The sequence below is a fragment of the Podarcis muralis genome, chromosome 7 (genome assembly GCF_964188315.1).
Source record: "Podarcis muralis chromosome 7, rPodMur119.hap1.1, whole genome shotgun sequence".
Classification (NCBI taxonomy): domain Eukaryota; kingdom Metazoa; phylum Chordata; class Lepidosauria; order Squamata; family Lacertidae; genus Podarcis; species Podarcis muralis.
Window position 1 is genome coordinate 65,726,218 of NC_135661.1, and position 25,368 is coordinate 65,751,585.

At 43.0% G+C, this 25,368-nt stretch overlaps 1 long non-coding RNA gene across 1 annotated transcript; it reads left to right on the forward strand.

The window, feature by feature from the left end:
* The first annotated feature begins 20,404 nt into the window (after positions 1 to 20,404).
* On the forward strand, positions 20,405 to 24,232 carry LOC114601525 (uncharacterized). The gene is made up of 3 exons (XR_013393717.1): positions 20,405 to 20,869; positions 23,344 to 23,494; positions 23,800 to 24,232. It is a non-coding gene; the product is annotated as an uncharacterized LOC114601525 (long non-coding RNA).
* Positions 24,233 to 25,368: the final 1,136 nt, after the last annotated feature.

Here is a 25,368-nt window from a genome sequence, read left to right on the forward strand (position 1 = left end):
CTTACGTTCAGTTCTCCACATTCCCATACCAGTTTGTGATTCAGAAAAATGTCCTCCTGAAAATTCATCAGCATTTTAGTGTGAACTTCTCGTACAAATTTTTGTATGCCATTATCTTAATATATACATTTTTGCAAAGCAGGGTTCCCTACTTTAAAACATTTGTGTGTGTTATTTTCACTAATGTATGCCTTTGTGCACCCTGCATTTGCATTTTTATACTCATTGCTTCATTGGAGAACAACATTGTAAATTTTGAAGGCTGGCTGTGCTTTGATTTGCTGATGATCTTGGAAAGTGTGAATTAGGTAGACCCACCTTTAAATGCAAACTGAAATGATGTTCTCCCACAACCCTATTTTCAACCCTTACCTTATTAAGACCAGAATTCTGTGTGCTTAACTGGGAGTAAACCTTATTAAACTCGGTGGAACTTGCTTCTGAGTAGATAGCTATAAGATTGCCCTGTAAAATAACACTCTTTCCACAGCAACTGCGCAAGATTCAGAAGAGCTGGTTTACACTTTATGCAACAAACATGTTTGGCATAGCTACAGCAGCGTTGTGCTAGTGTTGCACCAGTATTTCCTGCTGTGAGGACACATTGTGCAAGAAGGACACACATCTCCAAACACACAGTTGCTCCAGCTGCTGCGCTGGACAGGCCACTGACAAAGAGAATATATTAAAATGGCTTTTGCTTATCGAGAAAGCTCAACAATTAAACAAGTCATTGTTATTTTATTGCAGTGAAATCACATTGCAACTTTAAAAGGGATGGCTTCTTGTCATGTACCTAGTTTGAATGCCTGGAACTCTTATTTTAACAGAAAACAGTTTGTTTCCACAATGAATTGATAGAGACTGCCTGAAATAGCCTAGGTTAAACATCTGCAGTGATGTAATGTATTCCACTGGAGTGGTGTCTTGACTCAAAGTTGAAGGCAAGATACAAACCATCAGAGAAATCTCCACATTTAATGTCTACTGTAAACACAGTACTGCCTGGCTTTGGTCCACAAGGTCATTTCGCTAACGCATTTAGATAAGAACCATTTTGTTCTGTAGTTCAGTGTCTGACAAAAAATAAGTTGTTCATCTCACTGTCCACTGTGGGGGAATTTTACACCATTAATTACCTTATTATCATGTTAGGACGGTAAATATCCTGCAGGTGGGGACTAGGCTTGTAGGTGATGTTTATTTTATTTTTTTATTTCTGCAATTTATATTCCACCTTTCCTCTAAGAAGCTCAAAGTAGCGTACATAGTTCTCCTCTCCATGTTAGCCTCACAGCATCCCTTAAAGGTAGGTTGAGTTGAGAGTAAGTGACGAGCCCAACGTGTGTTATGAGTTTAAAAAGCAATTTCCCTCCTTGCAGATAACAGGGCTCTTTCAGACTGGAAAGAAAAAGTGATCCCTTATCTCTTTCCCACTTCTGGAAACTCCCTACGCATGTGGTATATGCTACAGCAATAAGCCTCTCAGTTTTGGAGTTGGCAACCAGTCCCCAAGCTGTAATTCTTGATAGCGCAACAGAGGAGGTTTCAGCCAGATGAGAAAGGAGGAAATGGTGTCCCTTTTCCACCTCCTGAATCCTGCCCTACTTTGAGCTCCAGCAGAATGCTCCAGGCTCCTCTTCCAAGTGGCCTGGAGTTCTGAACAAGAATACTGCTGTCCAGGGCTGGGGATTCTCACGACAACATTTTATTGCAGCCCTCCCTTCTCATATCTAGCAGCTGTTTATCCCTCGTGGGTTTGTCAAATTCCTTTTGATGTCACCTAAGCTGATGAGCTTATGGAATTCACTGCCAATAGCCAATTGTATTCTCTGTGCAGACGTACTTTCTGCCTACCCTAAATCTACTGCCAGTCAACTTCATAGGCTGGCCCCAAGTTCTAGGATTTTGGGGGTACAATCTGAAGTCCTTTCTATCCATTTTCTCCACACCACGCATAATTTTATCAGACTTGATCATGTCCCTACCCCACCCCCCTTAGTAATATATTTTTTCTAAACACCTGAGAGCCCAAAACCCTTCCAGTGATTCCTATAAGCACAGTGTTCCAACCTTCATTTTGGTTGCTGCCCCTTTTCCAGCTCTTATATATAGTGGGATGACCAGAACTGTTCAATGTATTCCAAATGTTGTCACGTGGCAAATTTATTTGAGGGCACTACTGTAATGCCAATCTTATTACCAGTCCCTTTCCTAATAGTGCCCAATAGGATGGAATTTGCCTTTTCACAGCTGCCACAAACTGAGTTGGTGTTGCAACTGATCCATCCACTGTGACCCACAGATCTCTTTCCTATTTAAAGCCAGTTCAGCCCCATCTCTCTGGGTGTATTTGCCCTGATTTACACATGAAACCTTACTTACCATTTTGTTCCCCATTCATCTAGTTTGAAAATATTATTTTGGAGTTCTTTACAATCCACTTGGGTTACATGTCTGAATAATCCTTTTCACTCGCCATACATCTTATCAGGGACTGCTTTTAAAACCTGTTTAGTTTTCAGCAACAGTTGTGATGCAATTGTTAAAGAGGGCAGGGAATTTTCACTGTAAGCTTTGATCGTGCCCTATTGTGGCCTATAGGGGGTGTTTAACACTTGACTTAAGTGATTCTTATTTCAATCGGGTTTGTAACTCGAATATAAAATCTTCATTCACCAGAATGCACACTCATGTTGCAAATGCCACCCCTCCATTTTCACATAAATAATGGTTAGATAGTAACATATATGTCATCTGGACGGCCACTGTGAGAAAAGGATGCTGAACTAGATGGGCCATTGGCTTGATCCGCAGGCTCTTATACTCCTGCAAAAGGTCCTGCTGCTGAGAATTTACAGTTGCCTGAAATTTCTTCAACAGTGGAACTATCCTCTTTTATTGGGAGGAAATCTGTCAGGGATGCTTTAGTTGAGATTTTTGTATTGTGGGGGATTAGACTAGATGACCCTTGGTTTCTCTTCCAGCTCTACAGTTCTATGATTCTATGGTGATTCTATAGTTCTATGATTCTATGGTGTGTGAAAAGGCTCCTAGTCTAATCTTTTGCTAGCCTTTTCCCCCTCTGTGATCATATGCCTGTTCTACCACGTGGTGGCGCCAGCAAACTATTAAACCAGTGGCTGAAACAAATCTGGAAGGAATATGTGGGCTCTAGCACTGGAATTAAAAGACAGGCTTAAAATGCAACAATATTCTATATTTCCTTTCCATTCCATACCCCAGACACTCAGTATCCTGTGCCCACTGAGCATGCTCAGTCCTCACTGAGCTGCTTTTGGTCTCCTGATCCCATCCCCAGCTTTGGTTCCACCCCCACCCAAAAATGTACTTATACATCTACAAACCTTGGGGTTCCCCCAAGCCTGCTGCTGACGCCTTCCTCATGTGTGTGAATGGTACTGTTGTCCTTTGGGCGTGTGCATGTGAATGTAATATAGCTATATTCATTTTTTTACTTGCCTGGGGTGGGTGTGATGACTATAGGGGCCATCAAGATGAATTCCTGCTCTTCAGATTTTACCACTACACCACTGGTTATCTGTCTCTGGATTTCAGTGTTACCTAAACTCAATCTTCTATTTACTTTGCTCATTTGTCCAGATTTGCATAGCACCTTTCATCATTGATCCCAAGGCACTTCTCAGCAATACATACAGAAGGCATAGAGAAGCCTGCCACCTCTGAATGTGTTGCCCAAACTTAGAGAACCAGTTCTGCTTTCTGCCTGGAGGAAGGTGTTGCTGTTGCCTCACCCTAATTAAATTACTGCGGTGGTGGGACAATTCAAGTCAATGAAATGTTGTTAGCTGAGCAAATGAGGCCTTAGTTCTATCTTTCCTGCTCAGAGCTGCCTAGATGGGCGGAAAGCATAATTTTCTTAGAAATGATGGGGAGGGGAGGAAGAAGACATGGTTTATTTAGTTATGGTAGCTGAGGTTAGTGTGTAGAGGTAAGTAGAAGATCAGCTATTATGGCTCTAGGCTTGTCAGCATTGGGAATGCTGAACTGATCTAGTCCCACAGGACTTTCTTTTAAAATGTGTGCTACAAGGAGCTACTCTTTGATTTTAAGTTGTTTTGGGTTGCCCTGGGCAAGATAAAGTGACGGGCAAATTTAATAATAAAGTAAGTAAAAAGAACATTCAGTTCATGTTACTGTCAATGGACTGACTCTAGGCAGGCATCCTATAGCATTCCTTTATTTTTATTTTTAATATGCATTATATTGTTTTTCAACAGTAACACCAGAAATACAACATAAAAATGAAAACAGCATATGGAATACATATTATTGGATTGTCAGTTACAAAAAGTAACAGTAAGGAACATACATAATCGGTTCAATGATTAATTAGCACTCTACATGTGTTATAGTGGGTTGCAATAGCTGTGGCTACAGCATTCTTTTATACAGTAGTCAGTGACAAAGCTGGCTCTGATCTTCTTAACAGAGGAAACAAAATTCAAGAGGCCTGCAAACTTTCTAGAGGATTGGTCTCAAAATTTAAGGTGACATTAACAAATTGGAGCAGAGACTAATATCAAGCATTAACAGTTAGAAAATATGCCTCTGTATAAGATGCGTTGGGCCTGGGGTGCCTAAGTTGCCTTGCTTCATGTTTGTGATGGGCCACAAGTGCTCACTGGTTCGTTGCCCTCACCAGGCCCTTTAAGCAAGCCCCAATCCACACCACCACACTTCCAAGCACCAACCAGGCAATGGTTCCTGAGGAGTCCAGGGAAGAGGAAATAAATGTGAAGGACTGAGTATGCCCTCCCAGGTCCAACAGTTTCTGGATACTTAGCAGTGCTTCTCAGCAGCTGGGAGGACAAAGGCTGCAGTTATCTGCACAGTGTCATTAATTTACATTCCACTAGGAAAAAAAGTTGCACAGAGGTCTCCCTCAAAGAGGATGCAAACTAAACTTTATATTTATTTATTTATACATGCATGCATATAATTTATGTACTGCTCACCATTTTAAAATTCTCTTTGATTTCCAAGAAAGAATACAGTCATAGGATCCCAAGCTAAAATCTCCAGGATCCATAGTATCAAAATACAATAAATACTAAATTGCAGCACTTACCGGCACAGTTCCCAAAAAAGTTTCAGTACTTGTTTCAATAAATGATGACTGTGTGGGAGAGAAGGTCAAGGGAAGGGAAAGAGACATGGGGGAAGCAAGACTGACAACAGAGACAAGCAAGCAAATGGCTTTTGAATGTGCAGGGTGTAAGTTTCATGTGGGGATTTTTAACTGGGGGTTGAAGCAAGAGAGAAAAGTGGCTCCAAAAAGGGTAAGTCTGTCAATTTCAGTTTCAATTTTTCCCATCTTAAATTCTCAAAATGTCCACATCTGTTTGCAGTTTTTAAAAAATAAGTCTTAATGAAAAATCTTTTCAGTGTGCATTCCTCCTAATATACACATTTTTGCAAAGCATTTCCCCTAATATAATTATTTTTGTATGTTGTTTTCTCTCATATATGCATTTTTATGCACACACCACCGCAGTACATGGATTTTTGTACTCATCACTTGGCTGGAGAACTGCACTGCAAAATTCAGAGAAGTGTGAATTTTGAAGGTTGGCTGCATTTCAGGGCTTGTCCACACTTCTGCTTGTCCTGTGCCTACAACGTAGCTTTCCACTTGACCCATGCTTTCTATGCATGGGTCCCAGCAGTTCTGCCTTTGCCCCCTGCTTTCCCCCTGGAAAGGCTGCTCTTTAGCATTAAATCAGAACAGACAGCAATCTACAGAAAACCCAATTGCCATTTGTTCCAATTCTGTGCTAAAGATCATGTTTCCCCAAGGGAAAGCAGCTGGGAAAGCGGGGGTGTGGATAAGCCCTCAGTTCATGCCCTTGTATCAGAAAGTGCTAAGTAGGTAGAATTGCCTTTAAATGTGAACTGACTGATTTCTTCCCCCATCCCCAACTCCACAGAGAGCTTCTAAGAAGCAGTGCCAGTCATAAGGGGCTAGTCAGAGACTTAAATGAAAGCATCAGGCTTTTAGATCAGCTGACTGTGGTCATGCACGTGGATATAATGGGAAAGAAGGGCAGAAAGAAGGTAAAGAGCAATTTCATGCTGAATGCATGAGATCCAACACTCCTCGTCTGTAGGCTTAATCACCCATCACCACCAGATATATTGCAGACAAATGGCACATTCCTTTTCCTGCCCCTATATAGGTGATATACTCAAAGCCAGTCATAGCCTAATGTGGATTGTTGTTAAACGTTTGGTGTTGGGACACCTTATGGGTGGAGTTGCATCTCCCCAGCCTATCCAAACCATCTCATGGAAGAATGCAGTCTAATCCTTTCTTACAGCATCATTTAAACATCTCTTTCCACTGTACTGACCTCATTTCTGCTGTCATTTTGCATTTGAACTGCCAAAAGTGGGGTTTTATTTATCTTTGCAGCTTTTCGAAATAGGTAGGAAGGAATGCACAGACACTTGGAGGTGTGATAAATGATCTGGAAGCTATAGCTCTTTTTAAAGGAATTGCAGGCGTCACGTTTTGAGCAGTCTATTTTACCCCCACCCCACCTGCAAATCTACATCCTTTACGCAATAGCAGCATCCACGTGGCTCCCCAATCAACTAAATGCAATGTGATTAAAAGTGTAGCCAAACAAACACTCACACAGGAAAGTCAATGTCGAGTTCAATGAATTGTGTGAAATGTGGTGTAGCAGTGTTAAGGGTGCTGAGAGTTGTTAGGCAAACTCTTCCCCTCATAGAGCTACAATTTCCAGAGTTCCTTGGGAAGAGGGATTGACTTTTAAACCACTCTAGATTGAAATGAGAGCTCTATGAGAGGAATATGTGACCTTCTAACAACTCTCAGCTCCCTTAACAAACTATAGCTTGCAGCTTTATTATGGAGAAGCTATGACTACTTGAAGTGGTGTGATATTACTTTAAGTGTATAGAGCAGGTGGGGTCTAGGACCTGGTAGCAGAGTCAGTATCAATCTGTAGTGTAGTGAAGACGGAATGCAGTGGAGTGCACCTCTGGATTTTATTTTAATTATTTTTCTGGAGCAGGAGCATCCAATAACGGAGGGACCCAACTTCTTTTGCCAAGCAAATGAGGCGTAGAGGAAGTCAGAGAATGAGGATAAGAAGCAGACACTGCATACTCAAACCTGATCTTTCATTCCTTTTCTTTGATGGAGTTCACACTTTAAGTAGGAACATTTCTTTGCAAGTTTGTTTGTATTTTAACAGAAAGTTAAAGGCTGCAGTTGAGCTAGTTGAACATACTTTGGGTAAAGCTCACAATGTTTTACAAGTTGATCCTATGCAGTCCGAAGTAAGAAGTGGTGACTGGTGCCTATTGGGACTGGTGAGGCGGAAGACAGGATGGCCAGCAGTAGGTGGAGCCACAGCTAATGAGAGGCAAAGCCAATTAATTCTAGTTTTGTCACCATCATTCTCCCTGCTGAGTTCTACAAGGGCAACACTGAGCCTAAGCTGACAGACCTTGCACTCTGAACTGGATGTAAGTAAGAAGGCCAGAAGGTGGGGGCTGGCTGAGGACACGATGAGGTTGCTGGGCAGAGCTGGATTACAAATAGGCAGAGTAGGCTCCATGACAATGGATCAAAATAATATTGATTTTATCTTGAAAGAAAATTGCAAGCATGCTTTCTTAGTTCAATGTTATCCCATTTAGAGCACATGCACAAGAAACCTCCAGATACAAAGTTTTCTGTGAGTTAGATTCTGGTAGAATATTTGTAAGTAGCCAAGTAGAAGCTTCGAGATAATTTGCAAGACCCCCCCCCCATTTTTTTTTTACTGCCTGGGGCCTCCACAGGGTTTAATCCAGCACTGTTGCTGGGGCAGTATCCTATTGAACCTAATAGGCCAGCTTCTCCTGGAAGTAAGCACACCTCAATGAGTTTAATGGAGCTTACTCGCATGCAGTAAAAAATGCATAGAATTGCAGTCATGCTGATCCTAATAAACTGGGTGTTATGCTATATACTGTTGACTTTATATATGCACACACATGTATACCCCACACTCCACCACCACTATGCCTCTGGTGTCAGTAATAGGTGGTAGGTCATGAGATCAGAGGCAGATATAGGGGCAGGGCACAGAGTCAAGGGACGTCTTCCTGCATAGTATGCTCTTGCTTCGGGAAGGAGGCATGAGGGCTCTGGCAGGGTCCTAGAGCCAGTGGCGGACCTTGGTGTCTCAAATTTTAGTGGTTCCCTGTGTGATGCCAAAATTGGGCACCCCCTGCCTCTCGCCTTCCACTGGATGTCATAGTTGCAGTGCCTGCTGCAGCACCCCATACATTCTGTGCCCGGTTCAACCACCTTTGCTAGAGCTCTCCATAGCCCTTCCCAAAGCTGAGCAAGCAACTAGGCTTTGGGAAGGAGTCAGGAGGACTGTAGGAGCCAGAGCCTCATGTCTCCTTCCCAAAGTCTGCTTAGGCAGGGGGCATCAAATTTTAGCTGCACAGATGACACCATATTGCCAAAGTCCACCCCTGATGTGATGTGGTGTGCCTTCTCTTTGTGTAGCAGCTGATAGTGGAGACACCCATTTAACAGTTATGTAGAAGCCAGGGATTTTTAGCACATTCATCTTTTCTCACCCCTGCACCTTGCAATGGCAAGCTGTGTCAGCTAAACTTCCATATTTCTTTGTCACTTTCAGCATCAGGACTGGTCCTCCCATTAGGCAGAGTGTGGTGACTGCCGCACGCAGCAGCTGCTGGGTGTGGCTGTGGCAGTCCCCTCCTTTTTCTACCATTGCCCCACAATCTCCCCACAACGGCCACCATTTTAGGATAGATCTGTTGTGTGCTAAACAGTCCGTGCCACACATCCTAAACTTGAGCTGAAGTACGCTTTCCTGTTGCCAGGGTGGAAGCCAGTTCAGTTGGCTTCTGACTGTGGATGGGGGGGGGGGCGGTGTTTAGCCATCTTGGCCTCAGGTGGCCAAAATGACTTGGCTGAGCCCTGATTAAAAGTGCAACAGCACTATCCTCAGTGCCATTTTGTCACCATAGTAACAGAGGGTTGACCTAATTCATAAGAATGTGTGAAGCCACATTACACTGAAGCAGGTCATCATTTTATCAATGTACCTTCTTAACTGGAGAAGCCAGGGACTGGTACCTTCTGCTCTTCCTGCAAATTATTGAGCTGTGTGCGGTTAGTCCACCATAACTGTGGGCTGAGAAATTAGGGGACGGGGATCATTTCACTGAATTTATTCTGAGGAAGGGGGAATTCTCCAACAGCTTCTCAAGGGCAGGGCTCACCATTGGCAGTGGCACAGACCTTATTCTTTTAAGGCTGCAGGTGGCAGCAGCCACCGTGTTGGCATCCTGGACAACATTTTCCACTCTTCAGGTAATGCACCATACCCAGGCTACATACACACCATACATTTAAAGCACATCTCCCTCCCCCAAGAATAATGGGAAGTGATTCTAGTTTACAGCCTCAGCTATAATTCCCAGTACCCTTAACAAACTACAGTTCCCCAAATTATTGGGGGTGTGCTTTAAATGTAAGGGGTGTGTGCAGCCATAGTGTTGGTTCAGGACACTATGTTGGGGAATGGTGACTGCCACAAAAAATGGTGAAGAATATAGGGGGGTGGGATCTGCGAAGTGGCCTCCCCTCAAAAAAAAAAGAAATCTCAGAAATTTTGTCAGAAAAATGTCTTCTGAGAAATCTTGGCTCAATTGGTTCAGCATTAATTTATCCCTTTCCTGAAACTGCCTTCACTGCATGAATTTTTAAGAGAGATGCCTGAAGGCACATTTTTATCCCATGAAAAATAAATTCCAGCCTAGATATTGCTTCCTGACTTGACCCCTGAGGTTAGAAAGAGCAGCATTTTATCAGCTTTGAACTTTCTCCTACCACTTCCACAACTACCTATTTGTAATGGGGAGGAAGAGAGAAGAAATGGAAGGCTTAATAAAAACAAAGAGAAATTAAAAATGAGGGTGTTTTTTTTAAGCAAGTAGACAGTGTTCTCATTTTGCTTTATGGTGATGCATGAAAGACATATATGCTAAAAGAGTTTCACAACAAAAATTTAGAAATAAAGTGTTCTAAATATATCTCTGTCGTTTCTATATCTAATATATTGGTCCCTTCCAACACTATGTTTCTATTAATATAAATTTGCAAACCTATACAAATCCAAATAACAATGAATACAGTGGTACCTCTGTTTAAGAACAGCCCTGTTTACGAACTATTCAGTTTACGAACTCTGCAAAACCGGAAGTAGTGTCCTGGTTTGAGAACTTTACCTCAGTCTAAGAACAGAATCCAAACTGGAAGGGCACCACTGGCGGCAGGCCTCATGAGGGAAAGCGCACCTTGGTTAAGAACAGTTTCGGTTTAAGAACGGACTTTCAGAACGCATTAAGTTTGTAAACCGAGGTACCACTGAACAGTATTATAAAACCACAACAATTATGGATCACGGGCAATGTGTCCCTTTCAACGACAAATCTTTCTTGAGTTATTGGTAGCTTCAGATTTAACTATTCATGCTGGAATTTGACAAAGAACATTTCCCTAAAAAAATCAGAAGCTATCAATGACTTGAAAAAGGCTCATAGATGAAATGGTCTTTTTACCCGCACCAGCTAGTTAGCATTAACTTCTCCTGGTGGTGAAATGCTGCATATTCGAGCATCTGTTTATGTTTTGCGCTTTGTATGTCTGTGACCTCTGTTGATTTCTGAGGATGGCTGTCAGTGTTCAAGGCCTTGTGCTGTTCCTATGTTGCAGGCCTGTTTAGAAGTAGCAGAAGCTGCATTATGCTGTATACCTTCAAAGCACATTGTTTCCCTCAAAAAAATTCTGGGTCCTGTAACCCTCACAGAGTTACAATTCCCATAATCCCTTAACCAACTACAGTACCCAGAATTCCTTGAAAGACAGAATATGCTTCCAATATGTTTTAAAGGTATAATCATCAGGGCTTTTGTCCAGCTGGAACTAGCCAGAACTCAGTTCTGGCACCTCTCAGGTGGGTGCCATGCCCATTAACAGAGTTCATGGTGAGTTCCGGCACCCCTTTTTCTAGAAAAAAAAAATAGCACTGGGTATAGTGTGTACACAAGAAGATAGGGAGGGAAGGAGAATGAGAATGGCTTTTTAATATTTATAGAAGGGGTCTGGGTCAGGTAAATTCATTTTGATTGGTCAGGGGACTAACAAACTGACTGGTCAGTGAAGAAAGGGCAGCTAACTGCCTGTTGAGAGAAATGATGGCAGCTGGAAGTGTTGGCTGAAGATGGAAGTGTGAGGCAAAGGCTGAGGTGAGGGTGGGTAGCTGAGCCTTCAGAATTAAGCTCTTCTTCCTGGTGTGATAACTGTACTTTGCTGGCAAATATAAGAGGAAGGGAGCCAGTGGCTGTGTTGTGCTATGAGGCTGTGTAAAGTTCTTACTGGAATAAGGTGACACAAGTGTTTTGGTTTAAAAAATAATAATAATCAGCTGAAGCATTTGGAAATTCAACTGGAAGAGATTTGAGGTTAGATGGGGTTGTGAATGAATTTGGCTGTGCTGGAAGTTTGCCCTGAAGTAAAAGCTACTCGGAGGCTAGCGTCAGGGTCAATGTCTCTGCCTTAGCATGGACCAACACTGGAGGGTATAATAATTCACTCTCAGGGAGTACCTTCACAAAAAACCCTACATTTTATTTTATTTATTAAGTTTAAATCCTATTCTTCAATAGAACATGCCCTAGGCAGCTTTATTGATTCTATGCAGCCATAGGTTCTCGCAGTGAATTACAGAGAAGTGTTATTTTGGCAAGGGTTCTGAGAATTCGCCATCAGATATTCCCCTCCTCCCTTAAAAAAAAAAAAACAACCCCTCTTTTGGTATAATTCTCACTGACTTCCCTGGGAAAACAAACATCTGTCACAGAGGCAGTGTGGTGCAGTGGTTAGACTGCCTATGACCGGACACACCCAGATTCAAATCTCCTCAACCCATGCCACCAAACTCCCTCAGCAACCTTGGACCAGTCACATTCTCTCTCAGCCTCTCAGTGTCGTTGAGAGAATAATTGAGGTAGGTAGAATCATATCGGCTGCCTTGAAATCATTGTGGGAAAGGTTGAATATAAAAGTAATAAATAAATGGGCTTGAACTGTAAATACAATCGGAGAACTAATTCATATACCATTGTTTTGTCCTGCTCCCATCTTGTTTTTCTTTTCTGTGTTTTTGTATGCGGATGAGATGATGTATCACTTTGTCTGAGCAGTGCATACGTCTCCATTACTATTTTATTTTTCCTTTGCTGGGTGTGAATGTCACACTTTGAGAGAGAACAGAAGCTCCAGATGTAAGATATTTTGGCCAGCGCCCTTGAACATCACATTTAATAGATTTTTCCTTTTGTGATGGGTTTCTTTCCAACTTAAAAAAAAAAAAGCAGTTTATTTGCTGGTACATGTGATCACAGCTGCCCAAAATGCCACAGCCTTCTGAGGCAAGTCTGGGCAGCAACATGAGTGTGGAAAATGCTTCACAGCAGCAGACTGCCTGCAAAATTAATGCCTGGGGGATGGCAAGGCAGGGAGAATGTGGATCTCCACTTCCCCTGAAAGAGGTGGCCGCAAGCATCTCATGAGTCTTGCACTTCTCTTTAATGATCAGGAGGCCATTCAGTTAAATGCAGTTACATAAGAGAAAATGTATTCAGTAATAGGTGGCCCTACCATTAGATGGAGTGAAGCGGCTGCCTCAGGCAACAGATTTGAGATGTCACGAAAAAGCAGGAAATGGCTCTTGGGTGATTTTCTGAATGAAATACCTAAAGAACTTGACTAGCTTTGGGTACTGTTCACCTTGACTAAAGGTCATTTGCTGCTCTGCCTTGGCCAGGAATCATTTGAAACAAACTTAGGAGGGTGGAAGATAATTACAGATTGGGGGAGGGTGAAGCATCTAAGTAAGGTTTAAAAGGCCTAGTTTTATTTATTTATAATCAAGGTTTAAGTCACAGGAAAACCATAGCATTGTATTTTATGAGCTTCTGTTATGGTTACTATATACCTTGTTATCAAAAGTAAAACAATGTTATCCACACAAGTCAGCTTCTTCTATACAAAGACATTTGTGGCTTTCGCACAAAGAGCTAGCACATAGGCCTATTCATTTAAACACGTATTCTTTAGTGTGTAGAACAGCCTTCCCCCAAATTGGTACCCTTCAGATGTCTTGAATTACAACTCCCATTAGCCCCAACTAGAACATTGCAGTTGTGGAGACCCAGTCTGGATGGTGACCACATCACTGGAGGGTGCAATGTACCTTTTCCCAAACTGAAATCTCCCCTAAGGAGCTATTTGCAAAACATTACAAGGGTAAGTAGCAGCCTTGGAGGATGGAAAGTAATTTTAAAGAGGAAAACTGCGAAAGAAGGGATTTCATCCACACACATGCACCAATCCTGGTCTCACCCAATAGGCTTCACTTTGCTCTGCCAATAAGGAGTAGAGATCAAATTCTGTGCTTGTGTCATACACCCATGATGATTGTATTTATAATTAGTTTATAGATATTTGTCATATATCATCTAACAACATTACTCCTCCAGCCTCCAGCCCAATGTATCCCCAACCAACCAAACGTAATCCACCTCACTTGATAATTTAAACATTGTGTTACAAATGATTGACAGGGCTGAGCAGAATGTTGGACAGAGCTAGAGGAAGTGACTGGTAGAGATTGTCATTTAGGAAAATGGCAAACTGACAGCTGGAGACAGGCAGGGGGGAATGGGATTAGAGAGAGATGTCAGTAAATATGTAAACAGAGTAAGGATAGCAGCTAGGGATAGAGGTAGTCTTTTTAGGATAAAACATTTAAACTCTGGAAAGTGTTATATTAGCAAAATAGAATTTGACATGTAATGATCTGTGTTGTGGTCTGGGGGATTTCAAAAGCAGATATATCTCATCCCATGTATGAAGTGACTAGCCTCAGCGCCTATACTTGCCTTCCACTGCAAGAGGCAGTATGCTTCTGAGTAAGAGTTGCTGAGAATTGCAAGTGAAGAGAGGGCTATTTCAGTCATGTTCTGCTTGTGGGCTTCCTATAGGCATCTGGAGGACCACTGTGAGAGCAGGACACTAGACTAAATGTGTCATTGGTCTGATCCAACAGTGCTCTTCTTTTGTTCTTGAGTGGGACTGGGTCCAAGTCAGATTTCCAAGGGAGATTCCTACTGCTCTCTCCAAATCAGTAGGTGGTGGCAGCTGGTATCCAAGGAATGTTTGGACTTAATTGGATTGATGGAAGAGACTAATCTTAGGGACAATCTGATGACAGAGCCTTTCAAAGGGTCCCAGGAACATCACAATGATATATCATAATTCCTATCAAACATCAAATTAGGTGCTGTGCATTCCTAACTTGATTTATTCCTTGTGTCTGCTTGCACATTCTACTAGTGCAGGGAGTAGGAAAAAACTAGAAACAGATGTCCCTTGGAATGCCCACATGCTCAAAGCCCAATCAAGTGGTACAATCACGAAGCAGCTTTTAAAAGGGTTAACCAGGCTCAAGAAACAATGTTCCTTCCAACCACATCCTGTCTGATCTTCTTACGTTGAGAATTCTCTACTTCAGCTCCATAAATCTGCTCGAATGAGCTTTCACTTGTCATAGAAACTTGCAAAAATATGGCAACTGAGCCAGAGGTAATATATACCCACAAAGCAGAAAGAGACCCATCTCACTTGAGAGCTTAGCCAATCAAATGAGAGGAGCCCAGGCAGTAGAGGTCATCTCTGCTGGTTGCCATGGCTACAATCTCACCACCATCCTTCCCTCACCTCCCTATACCACAAATTTCCCGTTTCCTGGATGGAAAGAAATGAGCAATGAGGGTCTCGACTTATTTCCAAACATTGCGGAGTGCTTGACATTTCAAACAGGAAAAGAGGCTGCCTGTCTCTTCCTTGCACTAACTGAGCATGGTGGATGATGGCCAGCATATTTGAAATTCCAGCTGCACGGAACTCCAAACACTCTGGGTACCTCACCGTGGCCCCTTAGGACTGCAGGCTTGCCTGCCAAATGCATTGCTTGAGCAAGGCAGATCTGGTTTAAGGGGGATTTTTTTCTATCTTCTCTTTTAATGCTCTTGGATCCAATCTATTCACTCATAACTTTGCTTTAAATATGTTGTCAGGTGCCACAGCCTGCTGTGGTGCTGGCCTTGATCTCATAGCAAGTCACATCTGGGGCTGCTAAACCACTGTCTGGGAACCAGGTTCCTGGTGCTAGCTGATTCAGAGCCCACAGAGCCCAAAGCTGGTGGTCCTGAGCCCATAGAACCTAGGCTATGCTAGCAGAGTCACTTAAAACAATGCAGGTAGAATCCAGAGAGAAAAGAACGTGATAATGCCTTACTGGGTAAACTTAAGAAAACAGTACATGATATGAGGAGAAATAGAGAGGCTTTGTCTTGCTGGTAGTAGCATGATATTCAGCTAAACATACAGAGGGGAAACTCCCTAAGAACTGCACAGCCAATTAGCACATTAGTTACCTCAGCAAGGATCATGCCATTCTGACTGGTTGCTAGGCAACACCTCCACCAACTTCTCTTGATTGGTAGCCAACAGAATAAACCATTAGGTGAAGGGTTCCTACAGTTGTAATTCTAACGAGTTGGTGGTCTAGCGCCCAAGCCAGGACACCCACAGAAGTGTCCCCTGGGCCTGACTCACCTGAGGAACTGAGTGCTTCCCACACAGCCACACCTGCAGAGCACCACAGCAAGTGCTCCGGATAAAAGGCCACGTCAAAGCAAATAAGTACTCAGGCCAGGGGATTAGCCCTTTAAGATCCAGTTTTCAGGCCAGAGGGGTGGAGCTTGGGGAAATGGACTGAGTGAGTGAGTGGAGGAAAGGACTCATTGAGATTTACTTCAGCTCTAGCCTTTGTTGAAACAAGTTTACTGAAAGCTTTATGTAGTGTTGCAGCCGCCTTGGTTACCTGATAGGGATGGGTCAGGGCACAGCTTGGAGGGGTCCCTTACTACATGTTGTGGCTGCTGGGACCTCTCAAGCGAAGGAACTGGAGTCCTGGACATTTGCAAAATTGGGGTTTTGCTGGTGGGGTGGGGAGGCCAAGTCATTGAACTGGGCAGGGGAAAAGAAAAAATGTGGCTAGTGAAAGAGGATACGTTCCAAAAATTAGCCACAAAGAGAGCAGAAGGGCGAAGGAACAAGGGAAACACTTGCAGGGCTAGGTGCAGGGGGAATGAACAACTTGTAGTAAAATTAGATAAACTCCCCTCTGGCAGTTTGAACAACCTGCCCTCGGGAGCCTTCACCAGCACCTTATAGGAGGAGGAGATACCCAAGCCTGAAGCTTAATGTGCCTTGTGACTAGTCACCCGGAAGGTGATTCTCCAAACCGGTCTAAAGTCTGCTAATGGAAGAACTTGATGTTAGGTTGTATGTATGATTAATGCCTCTGTAAACAGTTTAAAGAGTACATTAGTACCGGGCTAACTCTTACTCAAGAGCAGAGGTGTCACAGAAAACTCTGACATAACAGCCCCTTAACCAACCCCCCAAGAATGGTCCAAAGATGCAAGCAGCTGCAGACATTAAACAGCAGAAGCAGCACATACTGTATCCGAATACCCAACTTTATTAAACAGCTGACAGTCACGGAATAGTAAACTGGTCTCATCTTCTGATGGCCTCTTTTGTAACCCACTACAATGATTAAAACAGTAGCAGCAACCTGAAAGTCTCCTTGGGGTCTGTTAATTACCCTGGTGCTCCAGCAGATGACGTCTTTGCTCCTGTTCTGAAAAAAGACCTGGAACTGCATTCTCCCTCTACTATACCACTGAGCAGGAGCTGGGTCAGATAGGAGGGAGAGGCAAGAGAGCAAGAGTGGAGTCGTATTATTAATTTATTTAGGCTAACCATTTGCCCTTCATTCATATTCCTGGGTTGGTTTACAAAATATATATATCAAACAATCAGAACATGTATGTGCCCTTCAGTTGTGCAAAGGATTGGATGGGATCATCAGGAAGCTCCTGGAATGGTAAAGTGAGGTTTTCATGCTCACTCCTAGCCAACCTGAACTAAGGGATGAAGAGCTGAGGTGCCTCTGACTCCTCCCTCTTGTGTGTTTTTCATGTGATCCTGCCCAAGTGGTGAGATTTATTATCTGCAGTAGAAAGTATCCAGGGCCAAACATGAACACCTTAGCCCTGATAACTCTGTACTGCTCAAGGTAGTACAGGTCAACCTTTTCAAAGGTTGAGGACCAGCTTTGGGATCCTCTTTTAATTTTGTAACCACCCGCAGCCATCATTTATGGAAGTTGTTTTATGCCAACATTTCAAAACCTGGTGCCCTCCAGATCTTTTGGATTACAACTCCCATCAACCTCAGCAAGTGTCAGCAATGATCAGGAATGATGGGAGTTGCAGTCCAACAACATCTGGAGGTTGGGGGAGGCTGACTCATGTAAATGATTAGCCCCGGGTCGCCAATGTGGCGGTGCCCTCCAGATGCTGTTGGGAGTACAACTACCATAATCTCTGAACCTTGACAATGCTGGCTGGGAGTTGGAGTCCAACAACACTTGGAGTGCCATTGGTTTCCCATCCCTCGCCTTCCACTTGCAAATCATTTGCTGTGCAAGACAAGTGCTTTCTGGGTTACAAAAATGTTAGCGCTAATTGGCAGAAAAGAATAACTATTTACTTGGAAAATTCACATTTTCATTCTCATGATTCCGATAACCTTCTTGAGTTGATAGCTGCTATAAGAGTTTTCTGAGCCATGCCTTATCATGTTTTAAGAATGAGTAAGATTCCCTCTTTGATAAATATTTAACATATCAAAATGCTTTGGGAATCAAAACAATCTATGCAGTTGCTTGTTTGGCATTATATTTTGGGGTGATCCATGAGTGGTCCGGGGGTGGTGGTATACTACTACTACTACTACTAATAAAATAATAATAAATATTTATACCCACCCATCTGGGCAGCTTACAGTGCATATCAAAACATAGTAAAACGTCAGACATTAAAAATTTTCTGTTACAGGGCTGCCTTCAGATGTCTTCTAAAAGTTGTGTAATTCTTTATCTCCTTGACATCTGATGTGAGGGTGTTCCACAGGGAGGGCGCCACTGCTGAGAAGGCTTTCTGCCTCACTTCTCGCAGTGAGGTTACAGCTAGGAGACCCTCAAAGGAAGACCTCAGAGTTCGGGCTGAGCGATGGGGGTAGAGACGCTCCTTCAGGTCTGCTGTTTGGACAAGCTACCAATGATACGCAATCATGGATCAAACACAGCTGAAAACATTTTCTAGCACAGAAGAAACCACCACATACTTCAAGGATTCTGTCTCTGACTATGATTTTAAGCAAGAGATTCAATAATGGATTAAAACTTATGAAAAGGGAACAAACCTCTGAAATAACCATGTTGTAGTAGATTCTGGTGCAATAATTTCTGCAAGAAGCTGCACCACAGAATCTATGACAGGTCAAGAAATAAATTGGTGCTGTTTAAATCTGCAGCCTCAGGCTGCTGAAAATATTGCCTTAAGCTGGAGACATCACTGGGGATGTCATACTGTACTTCCTTTCTTTTTTAAATCAGGCACAACATTTTCCCACAAGGGTTTTTGCAGCTGGCTTTGTACAATTTATTCTTTGCACAGGATTTGTACATCTGATGAATTATGTGATCCATGGCAATGTTTTTGGTAAGCATGTACAGCCGTGCCTGTGCCATAGAATTGGAAAATGAAAAAAAGAAACAGTTATTTGTTAGCAGGAGAGTATATGTATATTAAGAGTCTGAGAACTGTTCACTCTGCATCTGGACAAATGAAGTTGTGGAAAGACAACAAGGAATGTACACAAAACCAGGAATAATTACACAGATTTGTAATTTTTCTCATTAAGCAACTCTTGAGTTTTCCCACAGTTCAGAATATTTGGGCAGAACCATATGCCAGTACAGGAGTAGATGTTGGTGGAAAGGGCCTGGGAAGTAAAGCTTCAACTTATGAGAGACTCACTAAAGTCTTTTATAGAATTTCCTGGGAGTCCATACCATTTGAACCTACGACTGACTTTTGAGTAACCACGAATAGACTGTATGTGGAAGAACATGTAGTCTACATAGAGAAAATCCCTGGTATGACTCAGGAAAAGGCACTTTCGTGTGTTCAATTTAGGGGTTTCTTTTCCCAGTTCTTGGACTGATTCCCCCTCCCCCCAGGTTTTGGTCAGCAATCAGGAGGACAACTTTTCTTCCCCTCCAAATGGAAATTCAAAGGATAAAATATCTGTCCCCAGATGCTGCCCTTGATAGCTGAATTCTATTATTCTATTTATTGTTTTTCTTAATGTTTAGATATCACTTTTCTTCCATCGTGGAGACCAAGATGGCATATATGTAGTTTCTGGAAGTTCTCCCATCCAGACACTTACTGGGCCTAGATCTGCTTAGCTTCAGCCAGGTGTTGGTCCCACATACCTTCCATACCGTGGGATCCAAGGGTTGCAACTCCTGCAATTTATACAGCATGAAGAACAACTGGATGTTTTTGATGGCTATCCAGATGGCACTGAAAATTCAAACATTTTTTAATGGGGCTTATAATTATCCCTATAATAGTTTTTGTAGACTGAGCAGATTCTACATCCTAAGCAATAGTAATTTTGTGTATTTGCTCCTTCCCTCAGAAGACCTACAGACCTGATCATTCAAATGTAAACATGTGCTTTTCCTGGCATCTTTTGCTCTGCCCACTTTTGCTTCTGATTCTGCTGAGAAACTGATATTTTAAAAGTGATATATTACATGAAACACATTAAAGGAGTGCTATTCCACTGGTGGGAGCACCTTATTTGCTCGTCAAAGTGGCATACCTATTTTCAGTGGTGAAATGCCAAGGGCCTGTAAACAAGAACCCCATTGTTGGATGACTTCCGGCATTAAATATTGTTTGCTGATAGCATCTATCACATGCAGTGGGAATGCATTTTTGAATGTTTCAGAGGATTTCAGTAATTATTATCACGGCTGGAAAATGAGCTAGGAAACTGACTCTGCCCTCCCCAGGAAGAGAGGCCTTTTCTTCAGCATTGCCACTTTAATTTCTTAGACTCTCTCCTCTGATACCGAGACTGTGAATGTGGCACTTGCTTTAGAAACTTGTGGTTTGGCAGGTAGAACTTGGTCAGGTTTTGCCATTTCAAAGCCAGCCTCACCAACTCTGCCTCCCTATTGTAAGAGCCAATCAATCTTCCCATTTCTTTAGGAATAAGAGTTGGGAATTCTTAGTGCACAGAAATATCTGATCCACATATATAATGCTGCCCTTCCATCCTCTCTGTCAGGCCCTTCTCTCCAAGCTCTGCTCCACTCCTTTCTTGAATCAGTTTCCCTGGCTGGAATGTGTCCTTGAACTCTGATAATACCTCTGGCTTGCCTGGATTGAGAGATGTTTGTAAATGGAATGTAGCCTGCTCCTGTGTCTGGAGACAATCAGTCAGATCGTGTATCCACAGCAGCGACTAGGGGAGGAATGACTGGTGGGAGAAGCACAGAAAGAAGAATTGCCATGGTACACCTGCATCAGCACAACTGGATGCCTTCATTTGCCCCACCTGCAACAAAACATGTCTCTCTCATATCAGCCTCTACAGCTACAACAGGCAATGCAACTCCAATGGATTGACTTCACCTCCAAAGGCATACTCCTCCATTGTCTCCTGAGACAGATGGACACCAACAACAAAGCTTGCTCTACAAAGGTAATAGTCATATCTTTTGTTCTGCCCACTTTTGCTTTTGTTCCTACCTATTCTTGGCTTTGGCCTCACCCACTACTGGCATGTGGTACCTGGAAAGTTGCTCATGAGGGAATGTGGCCCTTGGACTGAAAAGGGTTCTTTGCCTTTGCTTTAGAACAAACTTGGCCCTTGGTTTTGAGACTACAATTCCCATCATCCCTGACTACTATTCCTGCTAGCTAGGGATCATGGGAGTTGCAGGCCAAAAACATCTGGAGGGCCGAGTTTGAGGAAGCCTGCTTTAGAATGTGATGTATTGAGTACTAAAGGGGGAATCATGGGGGATATGTTAGGCATCTGTTTGGCCACTGGATGCTGAACTAGATGGGCGATTGGCCTGATTCAGCAAACTGTTCTTATGTTCCTACGTCTTTTGATGGCTATTAGTCACCAGTTTTAGGCTCTCCAGATGCAAAAGAAGACAGGGTTCCTGCACCTTTAATAATTACCGGTATGTAGAAGAGAGGATAATGCAGGTGTTACTTGTCAGACAAACACCACCTATTGAAATTCCCCTTTCTACACTATAATTAAAGGTGCATGAGTCCTATACTCTTTTGCACCAGGCCATCACATTCACCATGCCTAAACAGAGAACCTCTGCACTGAATACCAGTTGCTGAGGCAGTCAACATTTGGAGAGGACTACTGCATTCCTGCCCAGGTGGTGGTATTCCTGGAAGCAATCTGGTTGGCCACTGCGAGTGGTATGATGCTGTACTTAAATGGACTTTTGGTATGATCCAGCAGGGCTCTTTGTACAGTGCTAACGTGTCTCATTCAGGATTTTCTGAATGGTGAAATATGCACAAGTAGGTAGGTTGCTTCTTCCTTCCTTTATAATCACACACATCATCACTACATCATGCAAGAGAAATGTCTTAAAATAAAAATAGGAGACTACATAAGAGGGTGATTTCTCATCCATCCTCAATGAGCCTTACAGGGGTGATACTCCACTGAAATCTACTCTTCTACACAGCTAATAAAGGTGCACAAACCCCTGTCCTCTTTTCAATCTGCTTTACAGTGGACCCTCCGGATACGAATTTAATTCGTTCCAGGGGTCCGTTTGCACCCCGAAAATTACGTAAATAGAGGCACGCTTCTGCACATGGTGCAGCTGAGCGCTTCTGTGCATGCACATGCATTCTCTGGGCGTAACCCAAAGACTCCATATCCAGAGGGATACGTAAGTAGAGGAACGACTGTATATGCTAGAGGAGTGGGAAATTGGAAGAGAACTCAAAAGCAGGAGATGAAATGATTGTTGTTAACTCTCCACCATGAGTTTATCAACTGTCATTTTCACATCAACAATTTACAAGGCATTGCCAAGCATACTGATTTACATGACCCTTCACACTTTGCATTTTTGTTTAAAGTCATACCATCCTGGAATTTCATTTACTTTGCTCCAGAGGCAGCAGCTGGTGTCACTTGTTATTTTCATTTTTTTTAAATTGCATTCATTGATGTCTCCAAGTGCCGTTCTTTCCTTTCTGTTCACATCAAAGGAGCAGACGTGCCTGTGAATGGCAGCAATGTTCCTGTTGTGTTCCTTCTTCTTCTTCTTCTTCTTCTTCTTCTTCTTCTTCTTCTTCTTCTTTTTTTTTTTGTTAGTTATTGCTGTAGCTGGTTCATTTTCGTCTCCATGAAAAGCAAACACAAGCTCTACAAGAGGTTCATTGCATATCATCATTTCATTACAGGGAAGGTGCTACTGAAAAGGCACCCCCCGGCAGCATTATTCCTCTTTTCTCTGCATGTCATGATGTAGCTATCCAAACTGGCATCGTTCTGCTCATATCAGTACTTTACACATTCAGAAGCAACAATGGAAACACGAGAAAAACATTTGCAACCTGCAAAGCTCACAGTAACAGGTTGCTTAGAGAGGGGATAGTCTGTTGCAGTAAACACATCAAAGCATTTTGCGACACCTTAAAGATGAACAGAAGCTTTGGTGGACTAGCGCCAACTTTGCCAGGTGCATGAAGTGTTATCCTTAGTTAGCAGACAGATACACAGATACACATTGATATGAAGAAGAAAGTGGGGCCAAATGGCAATGAAATGAAACGCAGCACAATCTGTGACAACTCACTCTCTGAAGAGCTAATCCTTATGTAACCAACACAACACCATCCATGCACAAGAGAGAGGGATTGGCAGGCTTAGGAGAACCTCAAGGTTTGCAGAAGTACAAAAACACTTGAGAAAAAGAACCCAAAGCAGCAGTGGGAGAGTTCCAGAGACAGCCTAAGGAGGCCTGAATGCTCAGTGGGCAGACAACAGCAAGCATCTGTTGAGGGGGAGAGATGGAAGCCCTTAGGCGAATGGCATGGAGTACTGTGGGAAAGGGCATGGCTAGCTGGAATCTTAAACAGGAACACTCCACAATGTTGCTTCTCTCTCCCCCCTTTCTTTTGTAGATCTCAACTCCTCTACGTAAAACTTGCATGTATGTAAGTGCAGTGGCTATTTGCTACTCACTGCTTGCAAGAGGAAAGGCACAAATCCTATTCTGATCTGCCAAGGTTTCCTACCTGATTCCCTGGAACTGATCCTGAGTAGTCACTACAGGTAACTTGACAATTGGATTATTTCCATTTTTGTATAATACTATAGTGTAAATGCATTGCCCTTTTGCTTGGTCCTTCTGGCACTGTTCAGAAGTGATAAGCCAGCCCTGCAACATTTTTTTTTTGGGGGGGGGGGGTTTCCAGCTCATTCTGCTGAGTGGGGCCCTAGTCTTCTGCCCCTAAGTCTTGCTCTGCTGGCACCAATGCTGTTCTGATGTGCCAGAACAAGGGTGTCATACTTCACTTGCAATTTAAATTAAGATATTTAAAACTACTGATATTTTAATTTCCCATTACCGTTGTCAGGTGTGCTGTCAATATGCCAATTTCCTTGGGATGAAATACTTGCGGCAAGTCTATTAATGAGGGGGCGAAGAAGGAACAGTAGAGATTTTCCTCCAGTTTTTAAATTGTATTGGGCATGCTTTGCCATGCTGCACACATGATCCCTGTGGATGTTGGCCATTAACCTCCCACTGTGACCTTGACATCGCAGTGGTGCAATTCCTTCTGGTTACTGTGCACCTACCTATCTGGTGACTTTTGAATAAATAAAAAGGAAGCTGTTTTATTTTTAACACATTTCCCACATTTACAGTGGGCAGTCCTGACCTCTGGGTCAGAGATTTCCTAGCAATTACCGTAAATAACCAAACCAAAGAGATTTTGGCCACTTCTGTTGGCTAGAAATATTGATGAAGGTCCAGGCCTTGCAAAGCTTTGGCATGGCATGCCTCTTTAAAAATAAGTCTGCATTTCACATTCCAAGAATCTGAAGGGCCCTATCTTGTGGGAAATACTTTTCATATAAGGTCTGCTTGGTGCTCAAAGGCAGTGGTAGTCATTCAGTTTCATGATGACTTGGGAAAGCAAGCATGTGACTGCAATAATATGGCTAGATACAGGGTAACCCCTTCCACAAGACCTATCATGCTTCTAGTCCTTAGTGCATGGGTGGCTAACTTCTGCCACCTCCCAGCATATTCTTAATAACCCCCAAAGTTCCCACCAGGTTTGGTGGCAGCAGCAAAAAGAATGCACAAATAAATTGGATGCACTGCTTTGATGGACAAAGAGGTTTAAGCAGCTCTGCCCAACCCAGCACCCTGATGGGAATGCAAATTTCGTCTATGGTCATCAGACTGATAAAGTGATGAATGGTTGGGGGGGGGCAAAAACTGCCCTCTTGAACTGATCTTCATGCATCTGCTACAGAGGGTGTATGTGTGTGAGAAAGTGGGATGGTCTCATTTGCTACTGGTGTGCATGCTCCAGATAGTTGGCCAAGGGTGAGTGTGGCCCTCAAGTCAAAGAGGATTAACACCCCCTCACCCCCGTGTTAGGATTTCAGAGGAAAACCGGGGGGGGGGGGGTACTTAGGGTTAGGGAACCTTTTTCAGCCTGAGACCCACATATCCTTGTATGACACCTTTCAGGATCCACATGCCAGTGGTGGTCAGAACAAGGATGTGACTCCTACCTTTGTACAGTAGGCTACACTGCAGCCATGCAAAAGTTAATGATTTGTACACATGCAGAGAGAGAGGGGGGGGGGTAAGCAATGAATCATCTGCACAATTCAAAAACACATTCAGCCAGGCAAAACCACAAGGAGGGCATGCAGCAGGGCAAATATGGCATTCTGGGGACAGTCCTGAGGCTGGATAGCAAGCAATGAGGCATTATCAAGGTTCAATAACATTCAGCCAGGGAAATGGTGGGATTCATGGCTGTTTTCCTTCTCATTTCATTTTTACAATAACCCTCTGAGGCAGGTTAAGATGAGTTACACTGATTGGCCCATGATCACTCAGTGAGCTTCATGGTTGATTCAGATCCTGTTTTACTTGATCCTAGCCCAAGAATGGGGAACCT